The sequence below is a fragment of the Rattus norvegicus genome, chromosome 8, assembly GCF_036323735.1.
Source record: "Rattus norvegicus strain BN/NHsdMcwi chromosome 8, GRCr8, whole genome shotgun sequence".
Lineage (NCBI taxonomy): Eukaryota > Metazoa > Chordata > Mammalia > Rodentia > Muridae > Rattus > Rattus norvegicus.
In genome coordinates, this window is record NC_086026.1 from 38140984 (window position 1) to 38153524 (window position 12541).

General features: G+C 42.3%; 1 protein-coding gene and 1 long non-coding RNA gene across 2 annotated transcripts in view; both read right to left on the reverse strand.

Annotated features, from left to right (window-relative positions):
- The window catches only part of Tmem45b (transmembrane protein 45b), a 45177-nt gene that overhangs the window by 17561 nt on the left and 15075 nt on the right, over nt 1–12541 (reverse strand). The gene's annotated exons all lie outside the window — the stretch shown is intronic.
- Nucleotides 1320–7726, reverse strand: LOC134480011 (uncharacterized). The gene is made up of 2 exons (XR_010054113.1): nt 1598–7726; nt 1320–1476 (listed from the first exon to the last, which is right to left on the reverse strand). It is a non-coding gene; the product is annotated as an uncharacterized LOC134480011 (long non-coding RNA).

The window sequence follows — 12541 nt, forward strand, 5'->3', positions numbered from 1 at the left end:
TATCTGCTTCAGAAATAGGTGTATCCACACCATCACAACAGGAGAGACCACAAAGGAGAAAGCTGTGGGTCTCAAGCAAGTCTGAAGTTAGATTTTATGCTTGAGAGGGATCGTTTTTGCTTGATGATGTGTGGTTTGGGCCCTAGACCGGCTCTGTCCTTTGGTCATTACCTGGGGTGGGGGGGTCTTGACCTTCTGAAACCCAGATGGTGTCCTCTTCTAAAATGGTGGTCACAAGCTTTGCACGTTTGGAAATCCTGAACTTCCAGGTAACTTGTAGGCCTTGTTAAGGAGCTACAGTGTCACACATTGTTACTAAGTCTCCAGACCTAACAAGAATAAGTTTCTGTTTCCTAAGCAGCTTGTGCTAAACTTGTATCCCCACAATGCATACCCACCCCTTTGCCTTGCTAGACTCCTCAACACCCATGATGACTCCCCCTTCCACATGATGCATTCTTGTACCTATCCACCCCCACTGGCAGCCTTCAGGCCCGAGCCCCCCCCCCCCCAACCCAGGTACTAACAGCCAATGATCTCAACGGCTATTTTCTGCTAACCCCATTAAGAGGACCTCAAAAGCCAGGGAGGTCTGAAACTCTAACTTAGAGGGAGGCAGTGGTCTGCCAGTCCCTCGTGCACTACTAAGCACAGCTTGCTTTAATCGGACAGTTGTGGAGATGTCTTCTCCCTAAGGTTTAACAGAAGCTTTCTCTAGTGCTTAGGTGGGCTTCCGGAGAACTCTTCTTTCACACTGACTGAGGAATCTCATACAGAGAATTCAACAGTGAAAGGTCATCCCTTCTCTTAAATATAATAAATATAATCTTGACACACCATTCATAGTTATTTATGTATTATTTTCTCTGCAGGTGAACTGTTATATACATCCATGTAATAGTCTTTGTATTAATTTTATATCCTAAGGGTGGAAAATAACAAAATATGCGGCCCCTTTAAAATTTTTAAAAATTTTAAATATTTAAAAAATTTTGTTGAGGGGGCTGGAGATATGGCTCAGTGGTTAAGAGCATTGACTGCTCTTCCAGAGGTCCTGAGTTTAAATCCCAGCAACCACATGGTGGCTCACAACCATCTGTAATGGGATTCAATGCCCTCTTCTGGTGTGTCTGAGTACAGCTATAGTATACTCACATAAATGAATAAATCTTAAAAAAAAGTTAAATTATTAAAAAAAGTTTTTTGTTGAGCAGTATTGTTGGTGTGTATATGGGCATTTTAAGATTATTTTTGACTGTTAAAAGCAAGTTTTACCAAACCCTTATTTTTGTCAATCCAGGATACAATAAAACAAAAAAAAGTTTTAAAGAATTATTTATTTATGGTATATAAGTACACTGTAGCTGTCTTCAGACACACTAGAAGAGGGCATCAGATCCCTTTACAGATGGTTGTGAGTCACCACGTGGTTGCTGGGAATTGAACTCAGGACCTCTGGAAGAGTAGCCAGTATACCTGACAGTGTTAACAGGGACAAGAACTAATTAATTAAGCTAATTAAGCCCCTAAGGGAGAAACCAACACTATTATTGCTAAAATGGGTAGAGTATTAAGACTTAATGACTTATGGTTTTACCTGTAAGTCATATCTTTCAACCCTCAGCAGAGCCCTTTCTCCCTGCCTGGCAGTTAGTGAAGACATTCTCAACGGAAAAATGTATGGAGAATGAGAGACTGTGGAGTGCTCAGCCCTGAATGGGATGTACATGTCACACCCCTTTACCCAAAGCCCCGGGAAACCTTCACAGAGGAGTGGATGGAAAGATCGTAAGAGATGGAGATGGGGCTTATGATTGCGTGCGTGTGACCTGCTCGAGCTAGATAAAATCCCAGCGTGGAGGGGCGACCAAGGGCGCACACACAAAATCCCACCACTACGCGTGAGAGCTGCTGGGAGAGGGAGAGTCAAGCTTTCTTTAGTGGAGCAGGTTGATTAGGCTACCGGGCAGGCGGGCCGGCAGGCGTCACCTAGGCAACACAACTGGGGCTGGGGTGGGGGATGGAAGGAGCTGGGAGGTAGGGATACAGAGCATAGATGTGACCAAAATATATTGTATGAAATTCTCAAGGAAAATATCATTTGAAAGGCAAAGACATCTTGAGATTTATAGGCAGTCTTGGCGTGTTTATTTCACTCTATAATTTCTCCTTTATGGACAATTACTTAGCTTTATGTCTTAAAATGTAAAGTTTTGCTGTGTTTATAGTTGTTAAGCATTTGGAAAGCACGTGCACTTTTTTCCTTTTGTTTCACGTGCAGTTTTCTGAGCAGTCACTTAAAATACAGTTGTCTTATTGAGAAATAGGTATTTTTCAGAATGAGAAAGATACTTGGAAAAGGCAGAAGGAACCACCGTCGTGTGAGGGAAAGTGATCTAAAGCCGTGGGTGTGGAATTTGTCGTTGATAAAGGAAGGCTAATGAAAAAGGGAAATGCTTTTAGATGAGATGAGTTTTTATATGGCAAAATAAGATTTTGTGTTAAAAGATTATTTAAAATGAAAATATATTATGGATTATATATAAGAATTATAATATAATATAATGTAAATTAGAGGTTTTGTGTGTGGCAGAAAAGGTTATGAGAGTTAGGGTGTGAATAAAGAAAGGTCACACAACATAATAAGATGATATTGAAGATTATTGAATTTGCTAAATAGAAATCACTCCACATATAAACCAGCGAGGCTGTGGTAGCTCGCACAGGTTCAAGTTAGATGGGGTCCTGCTGTTGAGAGGGGGGAAGCAGCAGGGTTATTAGTAGACTTTGCCCCATATTGCTTTGTTTGGGCATTTTTTTTTTTTTTTTAGTCTTACTGGTATTTTGCATGTATATTATGGTTTCCAATTTTGTGTTTTTATAGTGTTTTTGTATGTTTGTGAATCTATTTATTTATTTATTTATTTATTTATTTATTTTTTCTTTTCTTTTTTTCGGAGCTGGGGACCGAACCCAGGGCCTTGTGCTTGCTAGGTAAGCGCTCTACCACTGAGCTAAATCCCCAACCCCGGCGAATTTATTTTTTTTTAAAATTGTTTTTCTTTTGTTTTTTTTTGTTTTTGTTTTGTTGTTTTTGTTTTGTTGTTGTTGCTGTTGCTTTCTAAAGAGAGAAAGGGCATAGAGTTGCGTGTCTCCCAAGGCTAGGACTATATATACCTGACACCAAGCCAAGAATATACTTTGGGAGACACCTATTCACAAGGAAGCATGCAAAACCAGTAGTTCTAGAACTCTGCTTAAAAAAAAAATATTGAAACGGTACCTAGAAATGTGGTCCATTCAAAACCTGAGCACAGAGATTTATTATGAAGTGGAAGAGGTTGTCACCAGTAGGGAGAGAACTTGTCTGCTAATCCCTGTCAATCAGATCTTCTGACACAAACTCTAAAGCCACTAAGTCAATCAACTGGGATTAATTTAAAAGAAAACCACGACAACCCTAATAAAAACCACCTTCACAGCATGAAGTTGGGTGGGTCTGGGAGGAGTTGGAGTTGGGAGAGGAGAAAGAATATGACCAAAAATATGTTATAAAAAGTTCTTTACTAACTGGGTGTGGTTCTGAGTTTGAGTCCAGCCTGGTCTGCAGAGCAAGTTCCAGGACAGCCAGGGCTACACAGAGGAACCCTGTCTTGAAAATGATGATGATAATAATAATAATAATAATAATGATAATAATATTAATATTAATGATAATTCTTTACTCTGATGCTTTCCTTTTATATATATATATATATACACACACACACACATATGGATGGTCCCAGCCCCCCTTCCTCTAACTACGCCTGTTTTCCCTAACTCCTTGATTTACCCACTAGTTCCCCTGCAATTCAAAACGATAACGCTTTAATTTTGTTTGTTCGTTTCCTTTCCTGTTGCTAGGGAGCCTGAGACTTTGAGATGCTACCACTCCACTAAAGCCTCAGTCCTGTTTTTAACATTTTGGGGAACTGTCAGGTTTTTCCCAAGTGGCCTCCCCATTTTTCACTCCCACCAGCAATGTCCAAGGTCCCCAGCCTCTCCACATTCTTGTCAGTAAGTACAATTTGTCTTTATGGTCTCCATCCTAAATTGGAATGAAGTATCTTGTTTCGCTTTGTTTTCCTAGCGGCTGCTAATGCCGGGAATCTGCTGTTTTAAATGTGCTTCTCCTGTGTTTACGTCTTCTGTGGAGAGATCTTTCAGCGCATTGTCCATTTGTGATTGGGTTGTCATTTATTGTTGAATTTTAATATGTGTTTTGGAGAAATGACTTGACAGATAGTTTCCTCACTAGGTAAGTTATGTTTTTAATCTTTTCTTTTTTTTTTTTTTTTCAGACAGGGTTTCTCTGTATGGTCCTGGCTGTCCTAGAAGACAGGACTCTGTACCTTAGGTTGACCTTGAACTCAGAGATCCGCCTGTCTCTGCCTGAGTGCTGGGATCAAAGGTGTGCACCATCATTGCCGGGCAACGGTTTCACTTTCTTAAGGTATCCTTGATAATATAGACATTTTCATCTTCTGTTTTTGAGACAGGGTCTCACTGTGTAGACCCGGAACTCACTATATAGTCCAGGCTGGACTTGAACTCACAGAGATCTGCTTGCCCTGCCTCATGAATTCTGAATTCTGGGAGAAAAGGCTTGAGCTATCACACGTGGACATTCTTTACTTTTTATGGTTGAATTTCGCTGTTTTGTTTGATTGTTTGTTTTGCTTGTTTGTTTGTTTTTTGGTTTTCCTTTTGGTGCCTTACCCCCAAAACCCACCATTTAATCAGGGGTCATGAAGATTCACTCCTATACTTTCTTTTAAGAGCTTTGTATTTCAGCACCTATATCGCGTGAATGACTAATTTTGGACTAACTTTTGAATGTGTTAATAAATTGGAGTTCCGGTTTCATTCTTTCAAGGCAATGGCATGTGTCTCAGACATCTGTTGAAAAGAAGATTCTTACCCATAATGAATTGTTTTGGTACCTTGTCTAGCTTTATGGCTTTTTTAAAATAAATATTAAACCTCTCTTCCTCCTCTCTCTGTATCTATCTCTCTCTCTCCTTTCTCCTCTCTTTGTGCATGCGTGTGTGCATGTGCATGTATGTGTAAGACAACATTGTATTTCAGTTTCTCCTTTGACCTTGTTTGAGATAAGGTTTCTTTTCTTTCTTTTTTTTTTTTTTTTTCGGAGCTGGGGACTGAACCCAGGGCCTTGCGCATGCTAGGCAAGCGCTCTACCACTGAGCTAAATCCCCAACCCCGAGATAAGGTTTCTTGCTTCCTTATGTGCACACCAGGCTAGCTGGCCCTCCAGTTTCTGGGGACTCTCCTGTCTCTACCTCCCACGTCACCATCAGAGTCCCTGGATTACAGGTGCATACTATATCATGTGTGAATTTCTGTGTGTTTAGGGCTATGAACTCAGACCCTCATGTTTGCATGTCCAACCTTCTACTCTTTTTTTTTTTTCTGGGGCTGGGGACCGAACCCGGGACCTTGCGCTTCCTAGGCAAGCGCTCTACCACTGAGCCAAATCCCCAACCCCCCAACCTTCTACTCTTGAAGGAAGAGTCTGCGACTCTTTAAGGGGGGACCTTGTTTTCAACCTGTTCTAGATGTGTGATTAGTCCTGTCAGCATGACACATGTGAAAAAGCCTTTTTAGAGTCTAGAGAGTATGAAAGCAATGGGAGAGAAGACCTGTCACTCAGGGAAAATGACTCAAAAACTTCCTTGAAAAACAAGCAAACATTAGTCAGTTAATGTGGGTGGAGTTCCAGGAAGGGCCCATGCCATTAAAGCCAGACAGACATTAGCAGCTGTTCACTGATATGGCAGATCAGGACAGAAATAAGATTACCTATTTTCATCATCCTTGCTCTCTCACCTCATTTAGCAAGAAAGATCATGAGCCCATGGGCCCACCAGGTAGTAAACCTTGAAATTTGGGACTCGACAAGAGAGTATACTGAAATGTCAAACCAAACAGACTTTGTGGCCCTAGATGCCCAAGAATCTCTGGAGAAGAATATATGCCACCTCACACATGGTTGAGAAAGCCTGAGATAAAATAGATTCAAGTGAAGCATTGAGTCAGAATAGTTGCATCCAATTTCCTGAAGGCAGCTGAGTTCCCAGGGAGCACGCTGCGTAGAGTGTCAGACCTGCACTCAGACTTGGTTTTGCCTCTTCTGCCGTCAAAACCTTTGGCCAACTCCCTAGATTTCTGCTTCTCAGCATTCCCAAAACTGGGGTGGAAACTCCCACTGTCTTAGCTTCCTCGTTGCTGAAACAGAATGTCTGTCATAGCCGACTTAGGGGAGGGAGGGTTATTTGGCAAAGGTGCTTCAGCCTATTACGCAGGCAGAGCAGAGCAGGCTAAGGCATGGGTCGGGCAGGAAGGGAGAAGGAGAATGCCAGTGCTCTCTGGGTATTCTTACCTGGTTCATTCTCCTGGAGCTCTGGCCATGGGCTGGTGCCCTACTCATTCAGGATGACTATTTTCTCGTCAGTTAACCCGATGGAGTGCCCTCAAAGAAGCGCGCCTTGAATGCCTAGGTGATTCTAAATTGAGTCTGCTAATCAATAAAGAGTAGCTGGCCATCATGCCCCATCTTTGGGGAAATCCTGGAAGTATTAGCTAAAAACAGCTAAGAATGAACTAGAGTAAGTGTTTTAATGAATGAGCCTTTCCTCTTTAATCTGGTGATTTTTATACCTGGTCTCAGTATCAATGGAGAGAAACATGGATTTCTAGGTTCAGAGAGGTATACTTGCTTAACTAAAACTGCTGTCTGTGGCTTTCCAATAGCTGAACTCACGAGGGAACAAATATAATTTTATATCATCAAGTGCCAAGAGCGTGGAGGCTAAGCATCTTTTTGTAATGGGCATACATACATACATACATACATTCATACAAACATATATACATACACACATACATACATACACACATACATACATACACACATACATTCAAACATATATACATACACACATACATACATACACACATACATACACATATATATACACATATATACATACACACATTCATACAAACACACATACATGTGATTTATTGATTAATTAATCTTTACTTGGAGTCTATCCATTTGTGCAGGAACTCAATGTTTTCTGTCCGAGTTCAATCTGGTATACATCCAGCCCAGCTGGTTGTTACCTGGCCTGTTCCGGGAGTTGCTTAGTAACAGAGTACAGGCGTGGTGTGGGTAACAGAGTACAGGCGTGGTGTGGATAATTGTTGCTCACTGGATGATGTGCGTATATGGCCGTGGTTGTAAAGTCCATCAAGGCCCATCCCTGCTCTCAATAGTGTGCCCCGTTGAAGAAGGTCTGGAGTGCCCTGCCCTCTAAGACTTGACAGCAGCTACCATCGATGCTATATTCTTTCAAGAACAACACGCTTGGAGGGAGTGGGAGCAGACCAGCGAATCCAAACCTGCTTGTCACTGTTGGGAACAAAATGTCTATGAACAAGGAGGGCTCACTTCATGCCTAGTTTGATCTTGCGCTCTCTCTCTCTCTCTCAAAAAATTCTACCTTGAATGTAGAAAGGGCAGTGATAATGGAAAGATCTCTCGAATGTAATCAAGTCAAATTCCCAGGCTGTTACTACACATGTCTCTGAGACCCTAAACTGTACAGTTCCTTTGCCCGTTTACAGACTGTGTAGCATTATTATTTTTGTCTGTTTTCTAAAAAAGAAAAAATTATTTATTTACTTTACATCCGGTTGCAGCTTCCTCTTCCTTTTCTCCTCCCGCCCCCTCCCATTTCTCCTCGTTGAGCCTCAACAAGGCAGCTCTATTTTTGTCCGTTTTGAGACAGGATGTTATTCTGTAGTCCACCAGGACTGGAACTCACTATGTGGCTTTGAACTCACCGCATCCTTCTGTTCCTGTCTGCTACGTGCAGGCTCGGCACAACCCTTGTTCTTTGGGTGTTAACTCTTTTGAGTTCTTTCTTTTATTCTGTATATTAATCCCTTGTTGGATGAATGGCCAAAGAGTTTCTCTCTCATTCTGCTGCTCTGCTAATTCTTTTTCCTCACTGGTCGTTTGTTGTTTGCAAGCTTGCTTCCACTTCCTATTCCCTCACAAGAATGGATTAAAGTGTCATTTCCATGCTGACGATTCCTGGAACTGTGTCTTTAGACTGACCTCATCAGATTCGGCTAACGTGACCGGTACACAAAAGTCCATAGATGTTTCTTAGACCCTTCACAATAGATGTGTCCTGAACCAAATTCACCGTTTTCCCAGACACCAGGTTGGCTTCTCAGATCCCAAACTTGAGGACTCAAGAAGCCAGGATCCCGGGAATTCTTATCTTACAATTCCCGTTGCCACATTTCCCTACACTTAAATGCTGCTGATTTTGTTTTCCTGAATGTTCTAGCCTTCTCTTTCTATCATCAACAGTAGCCTTGCTTCACTTCTCGGTTCTTTTCCCATCTTGCCTACTTGCAATACCTCAAGTCCAGTCCCGCCCCTATCAAATTTCCTTCTGCCAGCCATGACCTATAATAAATCCAATTACACTACAATCAAGTGCACTGCCTACCACATGAGGTGGTCTGTATCAGTTTATACTGTGTGTAATCTATTCAGGATGAAGCCTTTTCATTGCCTGGCCTGTTCTCTCTACCACGACCCTCACCGATGCTTTGCTATTCTTGCCACCTTCTGCATTTTTCCAGTTTCTTTCCATTTGACTCGCTGGAACTCAGTTTTTAAAACTCAGACCTCGCTTCCTTTAAGAAAGTCTTCTGGAAGCTTCCAGGGCTGGCCAAATGCCCCACCTCTAATTATGTCTTTCCATTTAAAGTGATCTTTCTTTGGCATGCTGTTTAATATCTCTTAAGGTCTTATTTATTCAGGATTAGTACGTATTACCCATTAGTTATTAGCACTTATTCCATTATATTTGGGCAACACATATTTTATTTATTCGTTTTTCATTTAACACATGTGTAATGTACTTTCCTCTTTCCCCTTCCAACTCATTCCCCATCATCTCCGCTCCCTCTGAAACTGGTGACCTCTTTCTAATTATTATTGCTACATATGTATAAACAAATTAGTATATAAATAGCCACCTACTGAATACATTCAGCATTTACAACTATTTACCCTAAAGTAATTAGTTGTGCATTTGTTTAAGGAAATTTTACTGCTCTGAAGTCTTGCTTTTAAGTATAAGCTCCTACTTTTCAATAGGAAAGACAACACACAGACGCCTATCGGCAGCTTTAAAGTAGGAACAGAGCCAGATGGTGGGGGCAGCAAATGCCTTTAATCCCAGCACTCAGGAGGCAGAGGCAGACGGACCTCTGTACACAGTGAGTTCCAGGAGAGCCAGGGATAGCCAGGACAGAGGAACCATGTCTCAAAAAACTACCTACCTACCTACCTACCTACCTACCTACCTAACTAACTAACAGACAAACAAAAAATAGGAACAGAGTCAAGAACAGAATACAGCTTTAAATGCTGGACAGCTATGCGCCTGCCCGTGTCTGCTACAGTTGGAATCTACAGTGTCCCCAAAGGCCCATATGTTAAAGGCTGGTTTCACAGTGTATATTGGGAGGACGTTTGAGATACGCTCTTTAAGGGGATAGGTATCCTGGCCCCTTCTTCCTTTCTGTCCCATCCCAACATGAGGTCAGCAGTTTTTCGCTGTCCCTGATAAGTCACCACAGGCCCAAAACTACAGGGCAGCTGATCATGGACCAAAGTGGTTTTGTCTCACGGTGAGTTGAAAGAAGCTTCTTTTCTTTATGTTACAAGTTACTCTTGAACAAGAGTAAACTGCAAAATGGTCAAGTGGATTAAGGTGCTTGTACGAGTCCCATGAGTTCAACACTTGGACCGACATGGTAAAGCGTTAACTGACTGACCTCTTCACCTTGTTCTTGGACCATCATGTGTGCACAGTGGCAAGAGCATGCATGTGCAAATGGACACACACACACACACACACACACACACACACACACACACAAAATGAGTGTAAAAATGTATTCAAAAAGGAATAAACTTCTGGAGTAGCTCTATTTTGGGGAACCTAATTATAGTAAAGAGCTCTGAGAGATGTTTAATGATAAACCAACAAAATAGCCTACTCTGTCTAATTACCATACACACACCTAAAACTTTTCTTTTCTTTCTATTTCTTTCCCTCCCTTCTGTCTCCTTCCTTCCCTCTGTTTCTTTTGTCTCTGAGACAGAGCCTTTCTATGTTGCTCAGGCTGTCCCAGAACTGTGTGTTTTAGGACAGCTTCAAACTCATCATCCTCCTGCCTCAGCCCCCTGAGTTTTAGGATTACAGGAGCACAGCACTATTTGTGATAACATACCGTTGTTTATCAAGGTCATTCCAGTAAAGCTTCCACTGGAATAGTAAAGGCTAAAGCAAGAGAAAATGTCCTTTGAAGATGAACACAGGACCCATGAGATGTCTCAGTGGGCAGACCCGCTTGCATGGAGGCCGGATCTCGCTCCCTGGGGCTCACAGGTGGCAGGGGAGAACTGACTCTGGAGAGTTCATCCGACCTCCGCGATGGGCTGTGGCCTGCACGCACTGGGATGCTCATACTAATTGAGATATTGCAACACTGTGCTCTATAAAAGGCTGCTTTCTAGTGGTCTTTCCTTGGTAGCAGTTGATTTTTATCAGACTGAGCTGCTGACACCAAGAAAAGATGACAGACACAGGTGGAACAGAGGCAGTGGAGCAGCGTTGAAGGCTGCAGGAACTGTTAGCGCAATCGTAGTGGCATGAGAGCCATTGAGGCGCTCCAGACAAGAGATGGAGCGGAGATGTTGGGAGGTAGAGATGATGAACCGGAGAAGGGAAATTGTGAGCCTCAGTCACCCAAGCATGTGCAGAGGGCTGCCAAACCCCGAGGACAGGGGCCGCCAAACCCCGAGGACAGGGGCCGCCAAACCCCGAGGACAGGGGCCGCCAAACCCCGAGGACAGGGGCCGCCAAACCCCGAGGACAGGGGCCTTAGACAGCTGGGCCAAGAATGAGCTGTTGTCAAGGGTTGGGGATCCTGACATCTTTGGCCTGGCAGCTGTAATGTATCACCATGGAGCTGAGGGTCCTGGCACCCAGAGCTTGTGTCAGAGCTGTAATACTAGAAGGTAGTGTTGGCCGCTGCTTACTACTACTGGGCCACTGTCACTGGAAAGGAACACAGTATCTGCCAAGTGCTGAGGCCACTGGCAATAAAAGACCGGAGCTACAAACCTCTAACCGGAGGGCTTATAGCTTGTCTCTGACTTCAGAGGCCAGAGCAAGAGGTGCCTAGCCCTCAGGGTTTGGAACTGTACGTTTCTGGGCCACTGAAAGCTTGGGAATGCCAGCACCAGAAATGCTTCCCTTTGCAAACTCACAACTTCTATTCAACTAGGGTAAAAGACTGATCTGGCTGGCTGATCAGTAACAGTTTGGCATAGGGTTGTTTTTTGTTTTGTTTTGTTTTTCCTTCCTTCCTTCCCTCCTTCCTTCTCTCTTTCTTTCTAACAGAAATCTTACTCTAGCCTTAGGATCATTGTCTCCATGATTACATGAAAGCCATAATATCATATTCAGTTGATATTAAACTCCATGGTCTGACTTTTGATTTTCTGAGCAGACCATATGTATAAAATATAATCTCTTGTAATGGCGGACAGCAGCAGTAAGTAACAGCTCCGAGGCAGTCATGTGATCACAAGGGCACACAGATATTCAGGGGACAGTGCAGTGTATGTAGTTTTGACTTACGGTATTTTCCATTTAATCATAAGTCAAGGTTCAGAATCCAGGAAGATATGGGTTGGTATTGTAAACCTCAGACCAGACATCCAAAGAAGTCACTTGATTTGTGTATTTAGGAAAGTATCAAGGAATCTCATATCAAAAGGAGCAACAGTATCAACACCAGGGGGACCCAGTCTTAGTTGCTATTTTTTTTTTAAGAAATAGATTTGAGGAAGCATTGTGAGGAATCTGCTTAATTTTCCCTAAACCTAGTTTTCATCTTTGAAAAATGAGATTGGATTTGATAATCTTTAAGACTATGTGCAACTCTAAATTATTCTTCCTAAGACACCAAACAAAGCTGGGGAAAAAAGATGGGCTAAGCAAAATATCTATAAATTAGCTTCTAAGAGTTTGAATCAAGAGTAAGTGTTCCGTGTCCATCAAACAGTTTATATCAGCATTACTTCCAACAACCGATTTTATGTTACATAAAATATTTTTAGATTTTTGTATGATTCGGTTTCATTAAAAGTTTCAAAACGATTAATTTCTCCCAGTTGGGAAGCTGAGCCAGGAGGATTGAAAGTATTAGCCTGGGCTACATAGTGAGACCTTATGTTAAAAACAAACAGACTTCTGGGTAAGATGGAAGATTTTAAGAAGGTTGCAAGGAATGACTATTTTAGGGAAACCCGGGACCTGGAATATTTTAGAATCCCATTAGCTGCTGCTCAGTCTCTAGGATCCACTTGATCAGC